This window comes from Chamaea fasciata, unplaced genomic scaffold, assembly GCF_029207755.1.
Source record: "Chamaea fasciata isolate MVZ Bird 193981 ecotype frontalis unplaced genomic scaffold, bChaFas1.0.hap1 SCAF_4, whole genome shotgun sequence".
NCBI classification, from domain to species: Eukaryota; Metazoa; Chordata; class Aves; order Passeriformes; family Sylviidae; genus Chamaea; species Chamaea fasciata.
In genome coordinates this window covers 70,500,988-70,526,576 of record NW_027094089.1, presented here as the reverse complement: position 1 = coordinate 70,526,576, position 25,589 = coordinate 70,500,988, and the positions used below count along the sequence as shown (strand labels likewise).

At 38.7% G+C, this 25,589-nt stretch overlaps 1 protein-coding gene and 1 long non-coding RNA gene across 6 annotated transcripts in view; one reads left to right on the top strand and one right to left on the bottom strand.

Annotated features, from left to right (window-relative positions):
- LOC136288566 (E3 ubiquitin-protein ligase Topors-like) overlaps positions 1-25,589 on the top strand; it is a 59,551-nt gene that overhangs the window by 25,706 nt on the left and 8,256 nt on the right. For 3 of the 5 annotated variants that reach the window (XM_066181911.1, XM_066181910.1, XM_066181909.1), the window contains 2 exons: positions 20,898-20,979; positions 24,342-24,433. The gene's annotated coding sequence lies outside the window, so the exon portion shown is untranslated. Of the gene's footprint in view, positions 1-8,368; positions 8,442-20,897; positions 20,980-24,341; positions 24,434-25,589 lie in introns of all 5 variants that reach the window. The other 2 variants (XM_066181914.1, XM_066181913.1) reach the window with 1 other exon arrangement.
- LOC136288961 (uncharacterized) lies at positions 4,090-5,474 on the bottom strand. The gene is made up of 2 exons (XR_010720676.1): positions 5,312-5,474; positions 4,090-5,026 (listed from the first exon to the last, which is right to left on the bottom strand). It is a non-coding gene; the product is annotated as an uncharacterized lncRNA (long non-coding RNA).

Genomic DNA, 25,589 nt, shown 5'->3' with positions numbered 1-25,589 from the left:
TAAATAGAGGGTAACAAATCCCAGAAAGGAAAGGAATGGAGGATGGGCAGTATGAAATGAAGAAGAGCTTGGAGATGGAGAAGCACAGACCAGTGTTTGGAGATATGTTAGCTTTTAATTTACTTTTTTATTTAAACAAACTTAAAAATGGATGTTGTTCCCAGCCACAGACAGGGAACACACAGCTGTGGTTTTATTTGTGAAGGCTGCCTGTAGCTCCCTCATAAGATTCTGGTTTAATTATTCTTTATAATGAAAGCTGCTTAAGTTTTCCTTCTCATCTGGGTAGCTTTTAGTTCTATTTTGTTATGAATTTATCAAGAAGTGAAGGGTCCCTATGGTAAAATTCTGCTTCACTGGAGGTTTTAAACTGAACTTTAAAATTCAGTTGCTTGTGGTTAAATCCAGAGCAAAGCGAGTGATTAAAACAGAGCTAGTGAGTACATACAGAAAAACAAAAATGAAACCATAATTAGTTTTTCAGAAATGTTCTTCTCTCTCATGGACTGTGCACATGTGGAGCCGGCTGAACAGAGGTACATGTCACACAAGTAACCCAAGAGAATTCACAGGGCTGTGGCAGGGGATGCTCCCTGCAGGGGCAACCTGATGATCTGTGTGGCAAAAGGGGACAGAAACACACTTTTCTCTCTTTCCTCTTTTTTCCATGCCACATCTTACACTAACAGCTATTGACCCAGCACTGGGAGATGAACAAATCTGATATTCTGGGTATAATGTCATGGAGAGAAATAGTGGTTTGTTGCTATCAGTGTTAGAAGCACGAGTCTGCCCTTAAAGTGTTTGCTAACTGTGGACATCATCAGGGCTTTTAAAAAGGGTCTGTGTTTTTTCTTACAGAGTTTTCTGTTGGTAAATTAGTAGCACTAACTGTTCTACATTTGCTTAAAACTTTACCTTGAAGAAAAACTCAGCATAAACTCCATAAACTTCCCATGGATTTTGCTGCATATAGATTCTTATTACTCTCCTTGTAGTGATGCATTAAAAGCCTTATAAATACCCATCCTTTTTTATAAAATAATTTCTTTTTTGTAAACTGTGTTTCTGAAAACAATGTATTTTCTCTAATTTCTCCTATTTATAATTTTTACTCATTTAGATGATATTTTACACACACACAAAAAAGGAGCAACTTTCATCTTTTGCCAGATACATTATCTTTGCACTGCCCTAACACTTTCAAATAGAGACATCATGGTGACCATTTCGCAGCACGTTATCACAACATGCTAACCAGGTTTCCTTTCCTTGTTACCTTTGTCAGAGTTTGGTTCACTTCTGCTCCACATCCCAGTAGAAGCAGAAAACATGCTGTGCAGTCATTGTGCACTAGTGATGCCCTTAAGAGCTTTGTTTTGTAACCATGTGGGTTACAGGAGGGTGACTCAGTGAAGGCAGTAGAATGTTTTGCCATAAAACCTCCAGATCTTTTTTTAAAATAAACCTGGTTTTCACACTCATTTATTTTATTCTCATTAACGCATGGATTGTTCTTCATCTCATAATTATCAGGCATCTTGAGGGCAAGGCAAAGTTTTTATGTAATTTTGATTACTTATCTAAACCAAGCATTGGAGGGAGACAGGGAACTTAGAACAATCATTTCTAAGTGAGTGTTGAGAACGTGCTTTAGTCACTGGGATGTTTAAACTGCCTCATTTATTGTTTGAATCAACTCTAAAAATACCCACATTTAAACTTGTGATTGTATCAACAGTGAAAAACCTTGCAGCTGTGCCTGCACAGCCTGTTTCTGATGAATTTTTTTAGACATAATGAAAACCTCTGGATTTTATTCAAGAGTAAAGCAAACTAACTTCTGAAATATGAAACATTTTAAGATAAGGAATTTTCCCTACCCAGACCCATACAGTTTCCCTAGGTCTCATGCTAGTGAATCCAGTTCTGTACTCTTTCATGTGCCCTGGACAGTTAGAATGTACCTGGGTTTTTTTGTCTGGTTTTAGAGTAAAGAGAAAAGCCAGGTCATACATGTTTTTGCACGAGGAAAAGTCTTGCATATAAGCAGAATTATGTTCCTGTATGAAAAAGAAGTCTTCATGGATTGATTGCAGCTCTCAAAATTAGTGAAGCAGAAGACATCTCTTTTAGGTAGTGTGTTCTTAAGTAAATGGCTGCAGTCTTTTTCCTTATGAATAATCACTGAGCAGCTGAGAAAATTATTACTATCTGATTATTATCAGTTCCCTGCAAAATCCTGCAGATTTTTTAATATTCTGGCATTAGCCTTTTTTAGGTTTAATGAACATTTTTACTCCTCTAAGCCATGATATCAAGGAATTTGTCAGTGCTCTGCATTTTAAATATTTTAATAATCACTTTACTTCAATGGTTGGAAAAGCATTTTTAAAACAAAGTTAGGAAATCCGGTAGAGAGATATTAGATTATTTTTAAAAGCTTAAACCTTGCAGATGATATTGCTACATTGACTATTTTAGCAGAATGTTCGTTGAAGGATTTTCATGCCTTCTTCTATTTACTCATACGTGAACCAAGGACTTGAACTATTAAATTTTCAGTGTTAGATGCTCAAGTTGGACTCAATGGTCTTAAAAGGCTTTTCCAATCTCACTTGATTCTATGGGTCTGTAATTGTCTGTTTTGGCTGTGAATAAACTAAACATAAACTTATGACTCAACATTACGCTTCCAACTTCCCATTGCTAACAAGATTAGTATCCAGTGTAATGTTTTGTAGATTATCAAAGAACAGTAATTAATTTTAGCATGGGCAAACTCAGTGTATTAAACATCATGAAACAATGCATTAGAAAATAAATGTCCAGTTTGAAAATAATTAGCCCAACAGCAACCTTTACCCCTATAGGAAATCTTACACTTTTTTTCCCTACAATAATAAATTTTAATGTTTTCCCCAAGGAGCTTTTTAAAATATAAATTACGTTTTTTCCCCTCTTTGGTACATGTAGGAAAATTTGCATTTATATTATCAAACAAAAATACAATAAAAAGTCAACAAACTATTTCTGATCAAAAGCAGACCTGCAATTTATTCTATAGATAAATCTATAGAAGAAAAAGAAGATTCTGGTCTTATAGATTCCCTGGCAATGGAGAAAATTACAATGAAAAAAATGTTCTGTCCCATTCAAGAGAACCTATTAAGTTGACCTAGTTTCACTACAGATATCAAGGAGAACCTACCCCATAAATTACCCATCAATGCTTCCAATTTCATGTTAACTGAATATTTGCAACCCATGAAATAGGAAGCTTTATTTTAAAACAGCAACATGACATATTGCTGGATCAAATCCTAATTTGTGAGGTGGAATGTTACAAGCTTCCACCCTTGAGATTAAGGATGTGCCCTGTCCCAGCATGCTCAGTCCAGTGAGGGAAAAGGGAAGAAAGGCCAGAAAGAGAAGGTTTTAGACCTTTTCTTAGGAGGACAAATAAAGAAGCTGGATTCCCACTCAGAGTTAGCAGAGACAATGAACTTCCCCCAAGGCATTTCAGAGAAAGACTCACGTGCTTCTGTTTCCTGATCCTGCACATGAGAGGGTTGATTCAGTCCATGGATAACTGATGAGGCATTTAGGATATGTAAACTGGGTCAAAGGACAGGGCAGTCACAGCACCAAATCCTCCTGCAGGATGGGCTTGAATCTGTGAGTCTCATCTGAAAGCATAAAGTGATAAGCAGGTGTGAAAATTCAATAGGTTGTTAAACATTCAGGCTTTTAGAATTATTTTTACTGCCTTGGAATTTGTATTTCTCAGATTATGTTTACTGAATTTTCAGATTACATGATTCAGGAGGGAGGGAGAAAGGAAGTAAGGGAAAAAGGAGAGGGAAAGGTGTGATAGTGGTAAGAGGGGATGGGGAAGAGAAGATGGGTAGGAAAGGGGAGAGGGAAGAAAAAGGAGTGTAAAGCAGAGGAAATCAGTATCAAAGTACAAAATCACCGTCTTTGAGCAGCGTATTACTGACTTCCTGATAGCATTATTATTTTGTCAGAATTAGTGTTATGACAGAGGTGCTGTAGCAGAAGCAGTGGTTTAGAAAAAACTATGGCCAAATCAATACTGTCATTCTACTAATTCATTTTACAGGTACCCTCTAAATTACTCCTAATTTACTGGCAGAATAGTCACCAAAGTTTAATTAAGCACACAGGTATAAGTGAAAACATTTTGTAGTGCAGGAGATGCAACAGGTACAGATGAAAAAGAACTGTGAACTTGAAGCTCATTAATTATTTTGAGCAAAAAGAGACCTGATGTTGGTGATCTCTTGCAAAAGTGGATTTTGAGTTGTTTTCTACGTTTGAGTAAACCTACAACGTCTTTCTGATTCTGATGAATTAATTACATATTGCCTTATAGATCAGTCAGTGACAAATCTGGCAAATACAAAGTTCTCTTCCTTAAAGCACTGAGATAATATGCATACTGTGGAGAAATGCTACATGTAAGCATCTTATTTAATGAGTTGCTGTTCTATTCTTTGATTGGAAAACCAGTGTTTAGAGGAAAAAAAGCAGACAGGCGTCAATGCATAAGCAGTTTCTTGCACTCTGCAAGAATCCAAACCACATGCAAGTTGGAAGAGCCTTATCGAGTGGAAGTTCAAAATTCAATGATTTCAAGGGTCCATAAACGCCTAATGGCCTTACCCAAGCATTGTTTGGAATGCCTGGCTCAGAACTGCTCTCAGAGGAGTTAGGATGACACGCTTCGTTGTGATTCAAAGTGGGCTCAATATGCTGACAATATCTGATGAAAGTGAGGCAGCTCACAGGAAACAGTGAGATTCCCAGGAATACAACAGATCCTGTGAAGTTTCTTTAGTCAGTCCTGGCAAGAAGCATGTGATGACAGTTTGCACTCCTCTTGTCTGCTGAACTCCTCTCTGTGCCTCTTGTTCATGTGAGCATCAAGGTTTTGCTGACTATGAGTCTGCAAAACACACTTCATTTCAGAAAGGCTCCTATAATATTTATCTGTAGCTTCTACCTACAATTTTAAACAGAATATGGAAGTAAAATAGAAGTTAAAAATAATTTCATATCTGTAAGCTCTGTTTTCACCGAAGTTTCTCTTTTTCAAGGATATTTAAGCACTTGGAGGGAAGGTCAGGTTTTGAACACCTGAGATGAGAAGCCTCTTTGAAAACACATCCTTCTGGATCAGAGTAGTGCCTCTGAACAAAGTGCATATTCAGAGCTGTGAAGCTGCCAGCAGACAGGTGCTGCTCTTTTCTGTGCTGTTTGGAAGGTTCACTCTTCTGAAATTGCTTACCTGTCTCCACTAACTGCCCAGAAAGCTGAATTTCCACTGCATGCTCTGCCTTACAGATTGACTGGTTTTAGAAGCAGCCCTTTCATTATCAAATCTATTTGTCTTGAAAAATTTACTCTACTTATTGCTGTCATCCTTCCATGAGCTGGAAACACCTTTTTACAGAGTCTCTCTTGACACGAAGCGTTCTGCCTCATCTGTTTCTCTTTAAGCTGTTTGCATTGATGTCTAGAAAAGAATACTCACCTTTTTCTGCTTTCCTAAATTACTTTTACTAAAGCCTGTGGAGTTTTAATGAAATCTGACCTCTTCTGCAGATTTGCTAGTATTCTAAGAGATTGACACTGTGTATTCTAACTGACAGTGAAAATACAGATGGTTAGAAGCACTTTTCTTTGTTGTTGCTCCATCTCTTTGGACTCAAGGATTGAGCAAGGAACAAATGAGAAGAAAATAGTCACTAATGTATCAGTTATATCTTGAAATTTTTATTGCCAATAAAAAACCACTTAGATAAATAACCAGTTTAGGGGTTCTCAATGCCTCTGAGTTGGTAATGGAGTGGAAAAGTGCATTGCTCCAGGACTTGCTTGGCTTCCATTCAGTAACTGTTAAGTCATCTTGTTCAAGTCCAGCACAGCAGTGGGTTCAGGATATTTTTCTGATGTGTATTCCTACTATGCTGTAACATTAATTTTTTAATGGAGAAACTTAATGGAGGTTTCACATGACTGGCACATAGTAATGGCATGTGGGGTATCATGTAGCAGTAGTCATATTTGAGTCTCAGCTGCTCAGTTATTGTTGCTTTGTTAAATCTGAACATCAGAGTTTTGTGACTATGGTTTCACAAGCAAAATCAACTTTTTTGGGAGTGTGTACAGACATTTACTGGTGTGTATTTCTTCCTGCTTCTGCTTCCAATAATAGTTAAGCGTAGAGCTCCCAATTATGAAATGGACGGGGACACATAAAAGGAGGTAGTAGGTATTTGCTAACTATTTCATAGGGGTGGGTTTACCCAGTGTTAAGAGGGGCTTATGTAGCCTTAAGAAATACAACATTTTCTGTTGATAGAATATTAAATTACTTCCTCCTTTGTAGTTAGTGAAAGTATATAACATTCATTTACCAAGGAGGAGAAGGATGGAGAAAGTTAAAGAAGAATTGTTGCCTCTTACTGAAGTACATGGTTTTTGTGGAGAATTTCTCCTCTCACAGCAGACTTTGTAAGAAAAACATACTCCCTGAACCTACAGATTTTATTTAAAAGGCATTGAATCTTATTCCCACAGGTTACATGCCCAGCACACTATATATTGTTCTAAGCCAAGGCCTTGCTTTAAAGCAAATATATATTCACTTGTGTATATAAGCGAGGTTGTGTCAGAATGAGAATTTCTTGCCAAAAAACAAAGTGCACAAGCTGAATGCTGAGTGAAATTCAATAGAATTTCTCTGTTGGAGGTGAGGAGAATGGGAACCTTGCTGCAGTTGATAACTTGACCTTGTGATTAAGGTGAAATTGTCCCATTTTCTCACCATTCTGCTGGTGTGCAAGAGCCAGTGATCTGCCCCCAGGTCAGAAGTGGCTGCAGGCTCAGCTGCAGGGGAGCTGGAAAAACAGACACAGTCTAAGCCTTCAGAGATTTTCTTGTGAAATCATGGGGAGATCCACACAGGTTAGCTTCCTGTACATGAGAAACTTTTGGGAAAAATGTTATTTCTAATGGCATATGAGGTCAGAAAATGCAGAGTTACTGCTTGATTTCTGAAATGGGACATTCTGAATTTGTTATCTAACTGCTTCACTGACTGCACCTTGTCATGGCCAATAGGACCAAATCCTAAACTGCAGAAAACTAGACTGCCAACCTCAGAGTCCCTGGACCTCATTATTTCACATAAGTGAGAAGAATTGTGGGAAAAGTGTTGTCATATTATTTTTTTCTGAGAGATGGTCATGCTTGGATGGTAGACTGTACATTTATTTAGAGGCTGGAATAGGAAAGTCTTCAGAAGATCCATGAGTGAATTACAGGTGCTGAAAAAAATCCCATGGTAATAAGTCTACATCCAGCAAAAACCTTTGCTCTAACCATGATTTGAAAAATTACCAAACCCAATTCAGAGCAGATTTTATTTTATACTTTTGTTTTAAAATATTGTGCAAGCTACATTAGGATCTGTTAAATGAGAGTAGAAGTGCTGAGGCCTACCTCCTGAAATGTCATTTTCTAAACGTTCTTCTTTCTTTTCTTTTCAAGCGCCGTTGCTAGAAATTATTTGAGGTTTGGGTGTTTTTTCTCCTTGTGGCTAGAAAACTGAACAATTGAAAGGAAAAATCCAAGTGAGATTACCATAGAAATTTTGATATGATCTGTCTTTACACAATCATTTGCAGTCTTTACTCTGTCTTAGATGCCAAATTATTAGAAGAGGAATGCATCTGGAAGCTGCAACTTTTTTGCCCAGTTTTAACTAGCTCAGGTGTCCTTGAAAGATCTGTGTCTGTTTTCTTTGCTTTCACAGATAATTTTAAATCAACTGTCTGGTATAATTGTATATAAGGATTGGAAGGATCACTTTCAATATGTTTAGACAAGAGAGAAATCCAATCATTATTCCAGAGTAAAGACCTATTGTCAGAAGATCACTTGGTCTTCTCTCTCATATGAGATTTATCAGAAAAACAGCTTTGTCTTAGGCAGATGGAATCCAAGACTTTTCACACTAGTTCCTTTTTTTTGGGGGGGGGGGGGAGATTCTGTGTGCATTCTAAAATACCTATTTCTATGTATAGTGTTGAAACAAAATATATGTGTATGTATCTGTCTAGCTAGCTAGCTAGCTAGCTATCTCAGGGAGTTTGGGCTTGCTGTCATGGGAGTGTTTAGAAGACTGACCAATCAGGCCAGTTTTAAGCTTTATTGAATTAATTCATTATCAATGCCCTGGTTGCTGGTGGCCAGTTCTCACACCATGTTAATCAGCACTTGTTATACATGAACCATTAAATTAAACAATAGTACTCTAAATTATCGGTGGCTTTTACAGTGTTGTGGAGCTGATGCCAAACAAGGAGCCCAGAGGGCTGGAGCCCCTCGTTAGTGCTTGCCCTGAAATCAAGGTGAGTGGGGTTGAGAGAGCTTCAAGGAGAAAAATCAGAACTAAGCTGAATTTGATTTCCTTCTTCTCAGGCTTTCCCTCCTCATGCCTGTATTTACGCTGTCCTCCCTGTCCACAGGGGGAAGGTTTCTCTTCTGCTCACTCTTCCATTTATTTGGATTTTTTCTTCACACTCATCTTTCTCGTGTAAATTTACCCTCTGTTGCCTTTTAGAATGATCACACCAGTCACATCCTTATCTAAAACTGTGCCTGGCTTCCAGGATTACAGAAACCTTGCATCCTATTGTTATTCTATTCTGGTACACCTATATCCAAGTTCAAGCCAAAATTATATTAATTTATGCAGATTGGTACTTCTGTGATTTATAGGTGAGCCTCTGCTTTGGCTGGAGTGCTGACACACCTGTGAATATACACCCCTTCCTCACAGAGCTGGCGGAATGCAGAGAGAGCATTTTAAAAACTTTAAATTAATAGGATATAAATCGATTCTCACTTAACTTTATGAAACTGAAGTTTAGATTTAACTTAAACTATACAGGGCCCAAACCTAGCAGAACTTAAAATAACATAATTTAACTGAGCAATACTTAACCTATACTTAAACTAAACCATACAGAAATTAATTAGAGAAGAAAGATTTCTTCAGAATCCAGAGGTTCTTTTCCAAGTAATTTAAAGAGAGGGAGCAGGTGGGAAATTATCTTTTTGCAGCCTGAAGGAATGAGAATTACTCTAGTGAAACCCTTGGGAGAGTTGTGTGACTGCTTAGCTGGATGACTGTCTTGAGGAAAAGGGAAAAGTATTAGTTTATTAAGCTGCATAAAATTGCTGTTGTCATTTTTATGTATAAAATTAATCACATTTGATGAATTAATCATCTACAAGTACATCTTAAAATTGAGATTTCAACATTGCCTGCTGAAATTTGGGCAATAATTTGTTCAACAGTAACTCTGCTATATCTCCAAGTTTTTTCTCTCATTTTTACATCTGACCATCAGACTGAAAAGCATTTTCATGGCCTGACTAGGGGGGGATTCAAAGTGTAAGCCAGTATATGTATGCCAAATTATCTGCTCTTTTAGCAAACAGTTTTTTTCTGCATTATACATGACCAAGAGTGTGTTTAATGAAGTGCTTATGACAATAAGTGCAGTGTCAGCTCATGTTTTATGTAATAGTGGATTAAATATTTGCATGAGTTGAACATAAACTTTTGGGAGCCAAAGATTATTTTATGTATTGCATTTACAGGCATATTTTTGTAAAAGAAAAAGCTACCCAGTTCAACAAAGTGTAACCCAAAATACGTACAGTACAGTGAGTTCTGCAATAAGGGATGACCCTTTGTATCCTCTGCTGTTTCCTAAAGATGGCAACATTTTGAATGGGAGAACCAAGCCAATGAGTTATTAGTTTGCCATCTATTTCCGCCTTCTATAACCAAAAATATTCACAACGACTGAAAGGCGAGATGGAAGTTGCACTGTAGAGATTGACAGGTTTTCTTCTTGTGTTTGTGGGCTATAAATATGCTTGCACTACTTCAACTTCTCACCAGGGAATAAAGTTTCATCATATTGTTCAAGTCAATGAACATTGCACAAAGTGATGACTATATCCTATGACATGGTGACTTATTTGTGTTTCTCTCAGCAGTATTTTTTATCACTCTGGTATTTTAGGATCATGTTTACTTGAAGTTGAAACTGCCATAAGACACAGAAGGTACTGCAGTGTACTCTGCCCCCTCCAAATGATGTCCATGGTACAAGAAAAGGACGCCATACTGTCATTCTGAATTTTCCATTTGTCTGTTATGATAGTAATCAAGAGGTTGGGCATTGCTGAGAAGCCTTTCCTGCATTTATTTTGCAGATCCAATAAAAAAATTACCATTTAGGGCTCTCTGTTTCTGAGAGGACATGGCCAGTTTGGAAAAAACCTGATTTTTCAGTCCCTTTAATAACTGGGTTAACAGTTTCTATGGTAGGTCTGCCATTGCCTGACTTTTTGATTAATGTTTCTCATAATTCTCTGACACGTGCTCCCTGTCACCACCAATATACGTGACAGGACACTGCTCTGCAGCCCCTGAAAGTCCAGCCAGAGAAAAACTGAGAGTAGTTTCCTACAAGAATAATGTGGCATAAATAAAAAAATAGAGGGAGAAGATAAGGCAAAGTCAGGTTGTCTTTGAGAAGACACACCTCCCTTGGCTGTGTGAGAACTGAGGCTGCTGAGGTTGTGATTTGTACCAGTGAAGTTTCAGCCTGGACTGGGAAAAGAGGGATAGATCAATGTAATTGCCAGCATTTCATTACTGAGCTGTGAGAAATATTCATTAACTGCTCTGTGTTGCTTTGTAGAAACACACAGCTCCATGATGGCATGCCTCTAGTGCCTGTGCCATCCACTGGCTGTAGTAAGATTCAAATGAAAAATAATTATTTTCCATTTATCAGAGTCCTGCGTGGGACTGAGTGACGTTTTTCCTCAGCCCTCGATGAGGGAAGCTGAAGCCAGAGCTCAGAGAGGGAGGTAGTGCCCTCTTCAGTGTCACAGGATGGTTTTCATGCACAATTCACTGTCTTCATCTGAAGTCTATTGTAACATCATCAGATAATGCTTTTTTCTGTGTTAGAGAGAAGAGCTGGGTATTTTAACAGCTTTCAAATTCCCCAAGCATTACTTATCAAGCTCGCTGAGGAATTTAGAAGCTTAATTAGTACTTACTGAAAGTAAATTGGAAGTTTCAACTGACTTCTTGGAAAATCAGATATTCAATTAGTACTTACACTGGGACAGCTGTAGGATCTATGTTTCATGAAACCAGTATTTAAGGACAGGAAACCCCTGCAGCTTGTCTGAGCCACCAGTCCTTTTCAGAAGAACCAGGGATGTGCAGTTCATTCCCACTGCTCCAGATTTTCTGAGGACCCTGATGCACTGGGAATCTGTCACCTGATTCTCTCCTCTGCCAGGGCAAACATCTGTGGTCTGGTAGTCAAAAGTGACAATAACAAGCAAAACACAGTGATGTCCTATACAGTATTTGCAACCTGTATCCCAATGCCTCATAAAGATTTTTAATTTGCAAATGAAAATCTACAGGAAACATTGGGTGGGGAAAACATCCCTGGTTATGAGCACTGTTTTTAGCACAAATCCTAAACACAGCCCGATATTAGTTGCTGTGAAAGAAATTCACTCCATCCCAGCTAAAACCAGCAAAGTAATGATTTGAAAACATATAAAGGCAGATTATTTCCTTTTGGTTTTGACTACTAAATTACCTGGAAAGGTTCTTCACTGACGCTGTGCTTTTTTTTCCCCCATATATGAAAGGATGCTGATACTCTCTGTGAGAGTCTGCCCTTCTTCCTCAGGCTGGCTGCCCTCTGTCCATGTTAGTCTGCCTGTCTGGCTTGTGCATCCATGAATGCAGGTGTTATACCGCTGTGCTTCCACACGTGTACCCACTGGAAATGCATCCTGAGCCTCACCACCCACTGTATCTGGGGCACAAGTTGTGATAACCAATCCTGGTTTTAGCACCACCTAATAATTACCTTTTCCACTTTTAATTTGCACACACATCTCTCTCATGGCTCTTTTATCAGTTCTTCATATTTTCAGGCATTTTCACATTTGGAAAGAAAACTTTCAGAACCTAACCTTTGTCTTTGTAGATTTTGACTCTATGGAATGACTCTGCTGCCTTGACTGTAGTGCTTTGTTCTGAAAATCTTAATTTGTGTCCCCTTTGCATTTTATGGCGTGCAAATTTTTGATTACATTTTGTCTATAACATGATTTTCTCCCTTAACAATACTTCCTGCATTTTACTGCTTAAGAAATGGTCTTGTGTAGTTGCTTGTGTGCTCAATGTGAATTATTGAAGGTCCAAGTTGCATCTGAGGTGAGACCTTGCTAATTGTGAACAAAATACAGGGAAGGTTTTTTGGCTCAAATCAAATGCTCAGAAGAGAAAACCCTGTTGTGATGCTGCTGACTCTTGCAATAGTTTTGGTAATAGCAGAGTTTAGCATGTCTCTGCTCATAAAGTTTGTGGGGTACAGGTCAGGGCTTTTAAAAACAAGTAATTCCAGAAGAAATGTCTCTAGTTACTGATTTGTCATAATGTCCTCAGAATCATTTACTTGGTTTTTTAGCTTTCAGTTTGATAACCTTCCCAAGAGTTTCTCTGACCTGGTTTCAGGTCTGTTCAACAAAACTGTTCAATTTCACTAGCTGATTTTTTTTTTTTTTACTTTAATATCTTTCATGCTTTCTTCAAACTGTATTAGTAAAAAACATTTAGTTTAAAAAACCTGAAGACAAACAAAACCCCACAAAAACAACAAACATAAAAACCCAAACAAAACAAACAAAACAAACTAAAAAGAAACACCAAAAACCAAACGTGCCCCCCACAACCGAACAAAAAAAGATTAGGAAGAAAGCTCATTAGTAAAAACCAATTAGTAAGAATCACATTTGAATCAGCTTTTTTTCTCTCTCTCTCTCTTTTATCTGCATTGGTTATTTTCCTAATACCTTGATATGACTGCAGCCTTTTTTCCCCGACTACATCAGTATTTCTTGACTTCAGCACAGGTGATCTCTGACTTCTCCAGCTTTTCTTTATGGAAATGGCTTCCTAATTTTGACTGACACTGAATGCTACTGAATATGGGTGGAATGCCTGGCGTTGCTACATGACTGCTTTTTAGCTCACTCCTAGTACTTGCAAAAAATCAGATGGCTCTTGGCAATTCTTTTCATAAAGAAGTTGCAGTAGACTGATCTGTTTTTCTGCAGGCTGATTACTGAGCCTGCATCTTTACAAGCCACTGTCTCCTGGCTAATTTGTGAACTGTCATGTTCTGAGGTCAAGGTCAAGGTCAGTTTAAAAATTTTCATTCTTTTTTGGGTGCCTCACAGGAAAACCTTTTCAGCTGTGTGACCATACTTTGCATAGATTAGTTTGTAGGGTGGGACAGTCCTTTATGTCTGCAGAACCACCTCTGGTTTTCAGTGAATGACTTTGGTGCATCAGTCAGTAACTGTTTATGAAGCTACAATCTTAAGTGTGCAGAACAGTGTGTTGAAAATTGTGGTGTGGACAAAATGTTAAAATTAATTAAAACATATCCCTGTTCCTCTCTCCAGTCACTGTGGTCAATCAGACCCTTGCTCCGTGCTGATATAAACCTGAAAATATCTGAAAATTAGTCCAAGAATCAGCTACAAAGATCACTGAAAAGTAATGGAAAAAGTTCTCATGATTTAAAACGTACAGCCTTTGGAGTATGCGCTGCAATTTCATGCAGGTTTGAACGGAGCTGAGTGTGAGGAATCAATGATGGCCTCAATTCCTTGGGCACAGAGGACACCAGTAATTGGTAGCTGACGCTAGTGGTGTAAATGCTTCAGTTCAAGTAATATAAGAGAAGTTATTATGGGGGGACATATTTAACAGTGAAATTTGTTAATGTCTTTGTTTGACAAGGATTATTTTTCTTAGGTTATGTGAAGTGCAAACAAAAACTGGAGAACAGTGTCAAGACTGTCATGCTGAATGATCAAAATCTTCAGTTCTTACAGTTCAAATTCTTATTGCACTGTCTTAGTTTGAAAGAGAGGTGTCTGCTGGAGAAGGCAGAAAGAAGCCTCCCTTGGAATGGAGAATGTAAACCCCCTCCTTCTGAATTATTATAATTTGAAATTAAGGGGCTCTCAGACAAGGATATGAGGGTAGGAATACCAGTTCTTTACTAGTATGTGTAACAAGGCAAACAAACAACAATAACTATGGCATTAACATCAAAACAGAAACCAGGAACCTCGTGACGGCCTTCACGGCCGAGACGGGAAAGGATGGAGGAGAGGCTTTGCTTCACAAAACCCTGGGGCAGTCTGATCCCCGTGCCTCTGCAGGCCTGAGGAGCACCAAGCCGCAAGGGCAGGAGTGAGCAGAAATCCCGGGCTGGTGGATGAGATGTATCAGAAGCTCCTCGGTGACAGCTGGAGCTGTGGGCATGTCCCGCCAGGGCAGGGGGTGCGGGGCTACAGCGCAGCAGAGACACAGGGCAGGGCCGGAGAAGCGGCGGGGCCGGGACAGCGGCGGCCTGGCTCCCAGCAGGGCAGGAAAAGGCCAGCTCAGGATTGCTGGGCACACGAGCAGAAGGCAGCAGACCCCTAGGACTGGGCTCCAGGGGTGACAGTGAATTCTGCCCGCAGTAAGCAACAGCTTGACCCTCCTCCTTCCGATGCCGAGCACGAGAGAGAGCGGCTGCCTCCAGCCCCGTCCTTTACCTGCCCTCAAAATCTCACAGTATGTCTCCCCTTGGAGAGAAACTCCCGGAGACGAAAGAAGTATATCCAGGTACTATCTTCCTCTCCTCTTTTGTTTTGCTTAAGTACCCATAAGTACCCAGTAGTTAGTTTCCTAGCAACTTATGGAAAAAATTCTATAAGTAAAAAAGGAAGAAATCTAACTCTCAACATGCACTTACATCTTATTGACTCAGTTACTGTTTAATATTTTTCTTGATATTTGATTTAGTGATAAATAATCACTCTTAAAGAGCTACTTGGAGTTAACAGCCTGATTTCAGTAACATTGTTTATTACTTTCTCTTCCAAGGTCTTTTGGCACTAGTAAGAAACGTAGCTAGAGGTTTTGGGTTCATTAATAAAACAAATTCTGGCAATGTGATACTCCATATTTAACCAAGACAGTGATGAGAGTCCACTGTGGAAGAATTTTTTTCTTTCATTCTGGTGTGATTAGATTCTTTTTGATGGCCTCTAACTGGATAACAAAAACAAAATAGTCACATGTCTTGTGAGCAGTAAGAAGGGCAGACCAACTTAGCAATAAAGGTTTTAACTCATAGCAGAAAGTTATATGCATTTCGTTTGGGCCATAAAATATAACCTTAAAATACAGAGATTGATAAAGAGGTAAAGCAAGTGTCAATTTGTTTTGTCTATATAGTTCCAGATCCCTCAGAATGCCTGACAAATTTAAATAGAGAGCAGGCACCGGAAATTCACTAGCATTTTAAATTTTGTTTGAAATAAAGAAAGTTTCCCTCTTCGGGTAGGTCTCCAGAGGATTTTGTGTATTTTATGTTTGTCATAAATAAACATGGAATAATCCTTAACAAACCACAGTAGAAACTGCTGCCTTTTCCATGGTCCCCTAAAGGGCATTTCTAAAGATCACTCAAACTGCTGCAGCAATTGTCTCTGCTGAGATGAGACACTCATTCCTCCAGGGATGGAAATGCCCAAGACAATGGAGCAGGCCCTTCTCTTGCTGTGAAAATTTATGATTTTTCATTGTAACAATGTTTAGGAGCCATGGAGAACAAATGATCTTTTTCAAGTTATGATTGCTTCTCCATTTTATTCCCATGTGTCATGCTCCTTCATGATTTTTTTTTTTAGTTTGTCAGCTGTTTAGCTGATCTAGAGACTTTCCCAGAGCATCCTTGGTCTAGGATACCTAGTTTTAAGATTTGTTTTGCAGAAGTGCTGCTCTCTCTTTACATTTGATCTGACCAGGTTATGTGTGCATCTTGAAGAAATTTTGGTCAGCTATGACTCAGAGCATGCAATTTTAGGTAATTTTAAAAAAGGCTTTAAATGTGCCTTAAAGGCTTTAAAATGTGTCTGAAGAGCTTTTCTGCACGTTATTAACTATATCCTTGTGTTGTCTGAGTCTCCAGCCAACCCTGAGTCTGGTGATGAGGTACTGCAGATATGCATTGCAGGAATGCTGCCTGGAGAGGATGTCTGACAGCTTGGACACACTTAACACTGATAATGGTTAGATGGTGAGCACAGACAGAGAATTCAACCTGTTCCATTTACATCAGGAATTAGATGAAAATGAAATCCGGGTCTAGCAGCAACTCTTTCCCCTTTCCACAGTTTCATTTCTGCACTTGTTAGGACTAAAACGGGGAAAAAGAAAAGTCTGTTCTCCAATTCTTCACTGGGATATTTAAAACCTTGCCACTTTCACAGCTGAATAGGAGCACGTATATTGTTTTCAGAATTAAGTTAACGGCATTTAATTCCTCAGTTTTCCAAGATATTCATCCTCCTCAGGCCTGTTTTAGAGAGTCTTTAAAGTCGTGGGGTTCTGGCTTGTTTGAACAGTTGTTTTTCCTTGTGCTTAAACATAGATGTAAAACTGGATGTAAATTCTGATCAAAAAGCTCTTCTTTTCTGTCTGTTAATTATTTCTTATGAGACTTTTATGAAGGACAGGTTTTTGAGAGGATCCCCCTTTTCTTCTGAAGCTCTGTCAGTGGAAGCCTACCATATATACATACATACAAAAAACTATTTACTTTTACCTGTTCTTTTGAGTTTTGCCAAGGACTTGCCTGTTGCCATGGAAAGTTCTGAGCATGCAGGGGTTGAGCAGTCCCTGTCCAGAAGATATTTGTCAAATAGTAGTTATATTTTTTTGTTTAAAAAACAAATGATTGATAATTCAAAAGTGACAAATCAGAGCCTGCAGCTAGTGACCCATCTAAGGTTAATTGAGGACACAGAAGAAAGGAGTTTCTTCATCTTCCTATGGTAATTCTCCAGTTTTTCTCGTTCTTCCTTCAGGCTACACTGATTTCATGAATGGAACGTGTAGATACCATAACTGACTCTTCTTAAGTGATATTTCCTACTTTCAGCTTTCATTCAGAAAACAAAATAATTTCTGTTTAGCTCTGTCTAGTGTTCTCTGGCTACCAGGACATAAAACATGACAGAAAGAACCAAAGTTTCAGGCAGCTGTACTCTGCTAATATGTCTCTGTTTCCAAAATGTTAGTTTAGGTGAAAAATCCTCAATGCTTTCCTGAAATTCAGGCTTCATCAATCATAACCTACATCTGGGATCTTGCCAGACTGGACTAGAAGCTGCTGAGCACAGAGCAAGTGAGAATGCAGCTGTCGTGTCTGAACACCTCTTTGATTCACAAGCCAAAAAGTCCCTTCCCTGAGGAGCTCCACAGCTTCTTGGACAGTCCAGGCAGCAGGAGGGATGGAGAGGCAGGTCATTTTGTCAGGAGTCAGTCCTTGTAAAGTCCTTACTAGTTTATCCACAGACATTTGGCACATTGATGCCTCTGTTTGAAAACAAAATCCCTGTAATTCAGTACTAAAGTCTCAGCTTTGATTTGGGCAACATGGAAAATTTTGATCTTAAAAAAGTGCTGACTTGACTGGTTGTCATATGGCTGTTAGTGGCCCTCAGACACTGATTGTTTGGTGAACTGTTTGGAAGAGAACTGAGAAGATCCATAGGTTGTCAATTCAGTATTAATAATGTATAATATACTAATATTATAAAAATATACTTATCTTTTTATCTTGACTAAAGTAGTGGGTTAACACAGAGCTCATAGAGCCATACAGAAAAGATGCTCTTTCAAAGAGCAATAAACCAGATTTTTATGAGTCCTACAATCAAGAAAATAAAAAATTTCAATTCCACTTTTTAAAAGCTGTTAGCTACTAGTAGTGGTAACACAAAAGTAAAGAGCATGGAAAACACTAGAAGACAATTTTGAAGCACACAATGCATTTGTCTGCAGAGTGGAAGTAAATTCAAGTGTGAAATTTATCAAACATAAAGGCTCAATGGGGAGAATGTAAACCCTATCCTTAAGTTATGAAAGTTTAATCAGCTATATCCATAAAAGACAAACAGAAATAGCAGAGCAAGGGGAAAAAGTCTATTTTGTAATAAAGTGAAACAGTATAATATGAAGAAAACCAAGTGTATGTTTGCAGTGTATAATTTACACTTATTTGAAATAAATGTTTTAGTTGAACCTGTTCAGAACACTCAGAATTCAGTGAGTCCATTAAAACTAAAGTAATAATAAATTCAAGATTTGAAGGAGAATTAGAGTAAACCCATTTAGAAATGCTTAGCAGATTAAGGAATTCTACAAAGTAGCTCATTTAGGGGTGAAACAAAACCTTTTGGAATCCTACATCTTTTTCCTGATGTATTTACCCATTGCCAGTTGATTATGTGCAATCATTGTTTTGGATTGTTAAACTCACTGCAGTTCTAAGTTGTGACTGTGAGGTTTAAGATTTGGGCAAAGAAAGAACACTTGAATACCTGGGGGCATGACTTTAGCCAGCAGGGTAATAACCAAAGTTTGCATTTGAAAATTAGTATTTTACAATCTACTGAACTAACCATGGACAACGTAGTTTTATCGCACTAAAGAGAAAGCAGAAAACCACATTCTTCCTCCATTCTAGATGCTTTGAGTTCTGTGTTATCAGTGAATGTCATTGTTTTAATTTGGATGAGTAAACTGAACTTCGGAAAACGAAGTCTGAAAGAAGTATAACAACATATGCATCATCATTGCCCTAATAAAACCAGTAGATACCAAGATCTTCTCAGGTCTGGGTACCTGGAGAAACTGGATTCAGATGTCAAAAAATAGCAGTGAAAGGACTTCAAGTTAGAGACAGTCGTGAGATAGATCTGTCTAGAACTGACCCAAAAGACCAGAAAAATCTGCATGAGGTGTGACTTCCACTTTGCTTTGTGAAAAAAGGAAGATTATTTAGTGATGAAATCACCACAAAACTGAAAGCAATTTCCTTCTCAGTTTCCCACTCTATCTTTGGAAGGGTCTCAAATTTGGGAATGGGAGCTGCAGTGAACCTTGAGCAGTTCGCAGTAGTTCAAAGGAGATGGATTTCCTTTCCTTTATGAAGCCTGACTGTATGTTTGTGGTTTCCTGACAGTGTTCTGCTTTATTTATGTTACCAGCTGGTTCCCAGAGTGATGACAACTTTTTCTCTCATGTGGTTGCCATGTTTTGCAGAGTGGTGCTTTTGTCCTGGTTGGGCTGTGCTGCTACCTGAGAGAAGGAAAAACTGTGTTCTCTTTGTAAAGGGTTCTGCTTTTTCCTGCCTCCAGAAAGGGGCAGAGCCACACTGAAAATGTGCAGATTGTACGTATACCTTCTGTCTCACATGGAAAGGAAAATTGAAGAGTTCAGGAGGCCAAAAAGCTACTCCCTGGGAAAACTTCAGAGCAGAGTTGAAACAGACATAGTGGGTCCAGAGGCAGCAACATCTTTCCCTTCTTAGTTGTGTATTATCTGTCTGTCCAAATACCCGAAAGAACTTAATGATATACTTTCACAGATAATATTTTTTAGAGTATGAAATTTGGCAGAACATACCCCACCAGCCCTGTACTCCAGCTGAACCTCAGAGATCAGAGGGGCTGGGTGTGGCTGGGCTCCATTTCTGACTAGAACCAATTCAGTGCTGTAAGTCTGGTCATGTTCAATATAGTGTTTCATGAACAGTGTGATTTATTGATTGCTGTGACAGAATATGGGTCAGAAATTGCCATGGCACTGGTATCAGAAAGGGTAAGTCGGTGAAAAAAGGAAGATATCTGTGGTATCACCACAGAATGAAGCTTATTCCGTAGGCCTCCTTATGGGGGAGGAGATGAGCACAGCCTTTCAAAGGCCCCAGAATAGAAAGGCGGAGTTTCCTCTGACCACCTTTCCCTCTTAAGTCACATGGCAATTGTTTACTTTGGGAGTGGGAAAAAGGTACAATTCTAACTAATGTCATTTCATGACCAGGTGGAGTTTGAGGGACTTTATTCACACAGGTAATGCATATGCAGGTTTTAGTTTGTTGGCATATGAGGGAGTGTGAAAAGCAATATGTATTTTTGAGTTAATGAAGCAAAGTTCAACTTCTGATCACTGTTTGGTCCCTTCCTTGGCTTAGCTCCCACTGGCTGCATTGTTTTAACCAGAGCATGACAACAACCCCTCTGTGCCACTCCATCCTTTGTTTTCTGCCTCTTCCAGAGCAGCACACCAAACTCCCTCAGTGTCCCTGCTTCCAGGGCTGCAGACTTATGGTTTCTGGTGAATTATTGCCCTCACAGACACTTCTCCTTCCTGATCTTTGTCTTTCAGTATTTCTTTCAGTATTCTCTCAACAACATTCCTGTTGTGAATTTCAGCACGATCTCCAGTGTCCTTAGGTTTGGCACAAACCTCCTGCATTACTTTCTGAAGGATTGTTTTTCTAGATTTCCCCTGTTAATTTCTGAGCTCCTAAGATTCAGTTGTCTGTTGCCTTTAGAAACCATTGGGATGTTTTTGTATTATGTATCAAGGCCCTTACTGGAACTCAGTGTACCAGGTTGCCTTCAGAAGAATGTCATCAGAAGGACGTGCAGTTGTAGTAAACATAGTACTTATTTCTGTATGTTGAGTAAGCAAACTGTGGCCTGGGAACTGTAACTTACGTGGGTTGTAAGGGCATGAAAACCATTTTAGCATCAGGTCTGCAGTTTGCTCCTTATTTTGCAAACCAGTTGCATGGTGTCTAAGCCATCCCTGTATTTCCTAATTTTAGGCACCAAGATATGATCATCCACACGTGAAGATCTTGGGACCTGAACAGCTGTGGTGTTGGAGTTCAAAACGTTGGAGAACAGGTATTTAGCAAAATTCCCCCCAGCCCCAGCTTCTGCATAAAGATTCTCTAGGTACTTGATTCAAATATGGCCTGTAAAAACCTTCATCGTTTATCTCTTCATCCCTCCATCAGTCTGACTTCTGCTGTGTTGCCATATTCTGAACCTTCCTTTGCGCAACGTGATTTTGCTGTAATTCTGGGGCCTCCATGGGAATTGTCTAGAACTCCTGTGAATTTTTGCTCATTTTGGTAATTTTCATAAAGGTGAAAATCCCCTTTTGTTATCTTTGCCTCTTCTGTGTCTCCCTCTGTCTAATTCTGCTATCCCATTATTTCTTTAGGATGTTTTGATAAAACCAATATGAAATATGTGAAACCAAGTAATTCTGAATTAGTTGTTTTTGGCTTTGATGTTGTTCTGTTCTTTTTTTTTTTCTTTTCTCCTTTTTTTTCTCCTCAAAGGAAAGCTCTGAATTACTGAAGTAAAAAGCTTGTTCTAGAAGCAGAGAAACTGCGGAATTTTAGAAGCTTTTAAAATTAATGACTAATCATATTCCCTAGAATATTTCCTTTTCCAGACAGTGTAAGTTTTTTGTGACAAACATGAGAAGATTGTGAGAAAAAGCACTGCTATGCTTGTAAAGCATTTTCCAGTGCAAAAATGTGTCTTTTGCTACACTGTTATACAAGTTACTTCGAAAGTGAACTTGAAACTGCTCATGCTGTGCCTGATTGCACTTTTGCTTCACATTCTGTTGAGGTTGGACAAAATTCCTGTAAATCTATAATAAACAGAGTTCTATTGTTATGCCTGAGTAAAGTTGTGTACAAATAGATTGATTAAAGGCATAATGAAAAAAAATCACACAACAAATTCATCTAGAATTCACAGGCTGGGAATTTTTGTGCTTCATCCAAACTTCTAAGTTAAGTTTTTTAATGACCTGTACCAATAATCATAGCAGCACATTGTAGGTCAAGATGTGCTGAGCAGCAGCTGTGAGAATATAAAGATCTTTGATCTTATCAGGGATAGAGAGAGTGGGAGAGGAAGGTGCTGAGGAAAACGACAGTTAATTTGCTTAAACTTGATTGCTGAGGTTCCCTACCCCTCCCCACCCCATTATTCTTCTGAGTGGGACAATCACGTGGTGGCAGATGTCCAGGTATGGTAAACTAGAGCCAAGCTAGAGCAAATAATCCTTGCAAATCTTTTGTAACAAAGAAAACAAGATTAAGTTTTTAATAAAATATCATCCAAATGCTTTTTCTCCCAAAATGTTCTGAAAATAGTGATTGCCTTTGATTGGTAAATTTAGAATTCCTATGCATCATTCTTTCCTCCCTTAATAACTTCCATCTAATAATTTCCACCTAAATTCTCCTACCAGGCAACTCTAAGCAGTGCCACCTTTTCCCCTGACAGTAGTTACCTCTGTGTTTGATGTCTGAAAATGCCACTTCTGCCCCAGAGCAGTTCTCTGTGTTTTAACATGCATATGCACCAGCAGCATCCACCACACTTGCACTTTTCTTTCATTATCTGTTCTGCAAGACTCTCAGCTGCTGGCTGTTCGAAGGAGCAGCAGCAACAGTGGAACAGAACTAGTCTGAAATGGTCCTAATTACTCCAAAATGGCTCAGCCCGGTAAGTCAGAGCTGGCAAAGTGCCCTGTCAAAGTAATTAACTTTCTCTAATGGCTGAACAGTGAGTAGGTCTGCTTGCTTTTCACTTCTCTGAGCCTCCTGGTTAGAAACTGCATTATTCCAATTTTTTGGACTCACTTTTAGCACGGAATTGTTGAGAACACTCAACTCGTGTTTTGGAGAGTTGCTTTTTGTTTCTCTTAAACTGCTGGTGCTTAATAGCATCTCTGGAGTTTGTCCTAAGGGTGTACTGGACTATTTAAGATCATCTCTTTAGTGACCCTCTGCTTCCTCCTAGCTACCCAGTGCACTATGAAGTCTATTAATTTTCAAGGTAAGGAAAGGGATATAGGAAGAGAACACTAATTAGATGTGAGCCACAGGACATAAAAGATGACATTCTTCAAGACAGGGGCACTGCTCGTTTTACAGCTAAATTTTTTGTATTTCCATAGAAGCATAATGTCCTTTAACACACCTGGAGCTCATAACTCTCATTAAAAAAGTAACACAAAGCCAGGAAATCAAATCAAATGTGATAGTGCACAGGTACCATTTAGTAAGAAACAAGGAGAGGCAGAAATGGAAGATAACAAGGAGATATTATCTGTAGGACTTCTTAGATTCTGGCTGGCTGAATTTGAACCCTTTGGAAGGCAACCATTAGTGTACCTCATCAGTGATATTTTGCCACCTTTTCTGAAGGAATGACCCTTCTGTAAAGGAAAATCAGATGTGGAGACAAAAGGGCCATGGAATACTGCAAATGGAATGGATGTTGCATTCAGTGTGCTCAGATGTAAGGTGTTGGTGAGGATTACCCCAAATCTCTTATCCTTGCGGAGTGATTTATAAGAGGTTTAGCAGCAAAGACACTTCATAAGTAAAGATCTAGAAGGAGTTACTAAAAGGAGAGATTTCAATTTGCTAGATGAGAGTTAATTAACCAAACACAGAAATTGACACCTGGGTTAAAAAACTTGACTCCCTGAAGGAAGTGAAACTGTTTCAGCAAAGAGGAAAAGACAGATCATTTCATGAACATGAAGGAATGGCCAAGGTTTGTAAAGAAATATCTAATCTGTCTCAGCCCTACAGATCTTCAGAAGGCCAGGCTGTTGGTACAAACCAGAATGTGCCATAAGAAAAATACTTGTACTCCTTAAAAAGAGTAAGGTGAGATTCTCTAGCAAAGTGTTAGGAAAAGGGATGAGTCAGTGGGGAGCAATACCACTTCTGATTGAGTTTAGCCATAAGTAGTTAAAAAGTGCTTTTCCCTTCATTCTTCGTTTAAGTCTTTGTAGCTGCTTCTATAGTGAATGCAATGCATGATTTTAGTTGCATTTTTCCTCAACATGGCTTGAGCTAAGAATGATTTCACAGTAAACTGGCTAGCAGAAGATTCTTCACACAGGAGCACAGTGAACTTAACCAGGATGGTGGCACTCTACCTGCCTCCCTCCATATTGCACAGAGTATCCTGAGTTACCAAGGTATGTCCCAACAGGAGTTATTTGGCAACTACAACAGTGGTCTGAATGCTGTGAGAGTAAACAACATCTTCTGATGAGTGAGGGCATCCAGGAAAGCTTACTGGTACTTAGAAAATCACCTGATAGCATTATTGTATGTGAAGATTTTTCCACAGTGACATCAAAATCTTATATAACAAGACCAAGAGAATGGGGACTGTATGTTTTCTATTCTGACTTTGGCTCTTTTTTTTTTTTAAAGGCACTCACATGGTGCATAGTGCAGTCCTGCCTTGAGGAGAGAGAGCTGGTGTTGCACAAAGGAGAGATAAGTAGAATTGACACAGTTCTCTGGTAAGGTCAGGGGCTGTTGTGCTTCCCACGGCCTGGGTTTCCTTTGGAGCTTTTTTTTTTTTTTTCTGTGTTGAAATATTTAGAGATTTTGGATAAATAGTGCTTATGCTTATAACTTTTCTAGTAATAAACAGAGTTTATAGTTTGTGATCTACTGTCAAGTGATAACTGCTGTTACAGCAGGATATAAAAATTACATCCACAGTAGTTCAATAGGTGTCTGTAGTGCAAACATTCTGGGTAGAGGGGAGAGCCTCAAGTATTGACATATGTGCCCTCACATAATTGTAAGGGCAAATTTAAGGGTAGACACCATGCTAGTGGAGTGAAATCTGATAGAAAATGCAAGTGTAAATAGATCTTTGAACCTAATTATGATTCAGTGAATATTCATACTGGTTACAGTAGCATAAAAGTCTTTAGATTTAATCAACAGACCTTAATTCAAAGCCCTTACTTCTATAACTTAGAAGCTATTAAAAGCAGAGCAAGGACAGTTCTTTTTTTTGATTACAGAACTCCAGTCAAAAGGACATCAAGATGTTTGTGAGACATGAGTATAAATTATCTAGGAAGACAAATGAATGAAGTATTATGGAGTGGTAGCAATGTAGTGATGAACTATCTAAAGAAATTGCATTTTTTAATGTTTGATGGATGTTTACACTGCCATCTTAGAGGACAGCAGTACCAGAAGGAGCTGAGTGATCAAGGAGGCTTGCAGTGTACGAGATAGTGAGTTGGACTTACTGACACATTCCCTGCCCACTTCTACCCCCCACCTATAGAAACTGAGAGCATCTCACCTCTGGATTATCACTAAACCACTAATTTGACTATGCATATTTGCTTCAGAATAGGCAGCTTTCAATTCCTCTTCACAAGGAGACTTGAAATTGAATCCTTACTGTTCTTTCTTTTATCATAGGAACACAGTGTGTGTCAGGCAGGTCAGTAATCTGTAGCACAAATCTTATAAACAAGTTTAAAAATTCTCATTTTTTGTTCAGGTTGTATTAGATTTTGGGTTTGCTTCCTCCAGAAAGAAGATTATCCATGTCACACTGGACATGACTAAAATGAAAATATTGTTACAGTTGTATTACATGTGCTTCCCCTGCAGGTATTTTTTAGGTTCACAACAGCTGGTTTGATT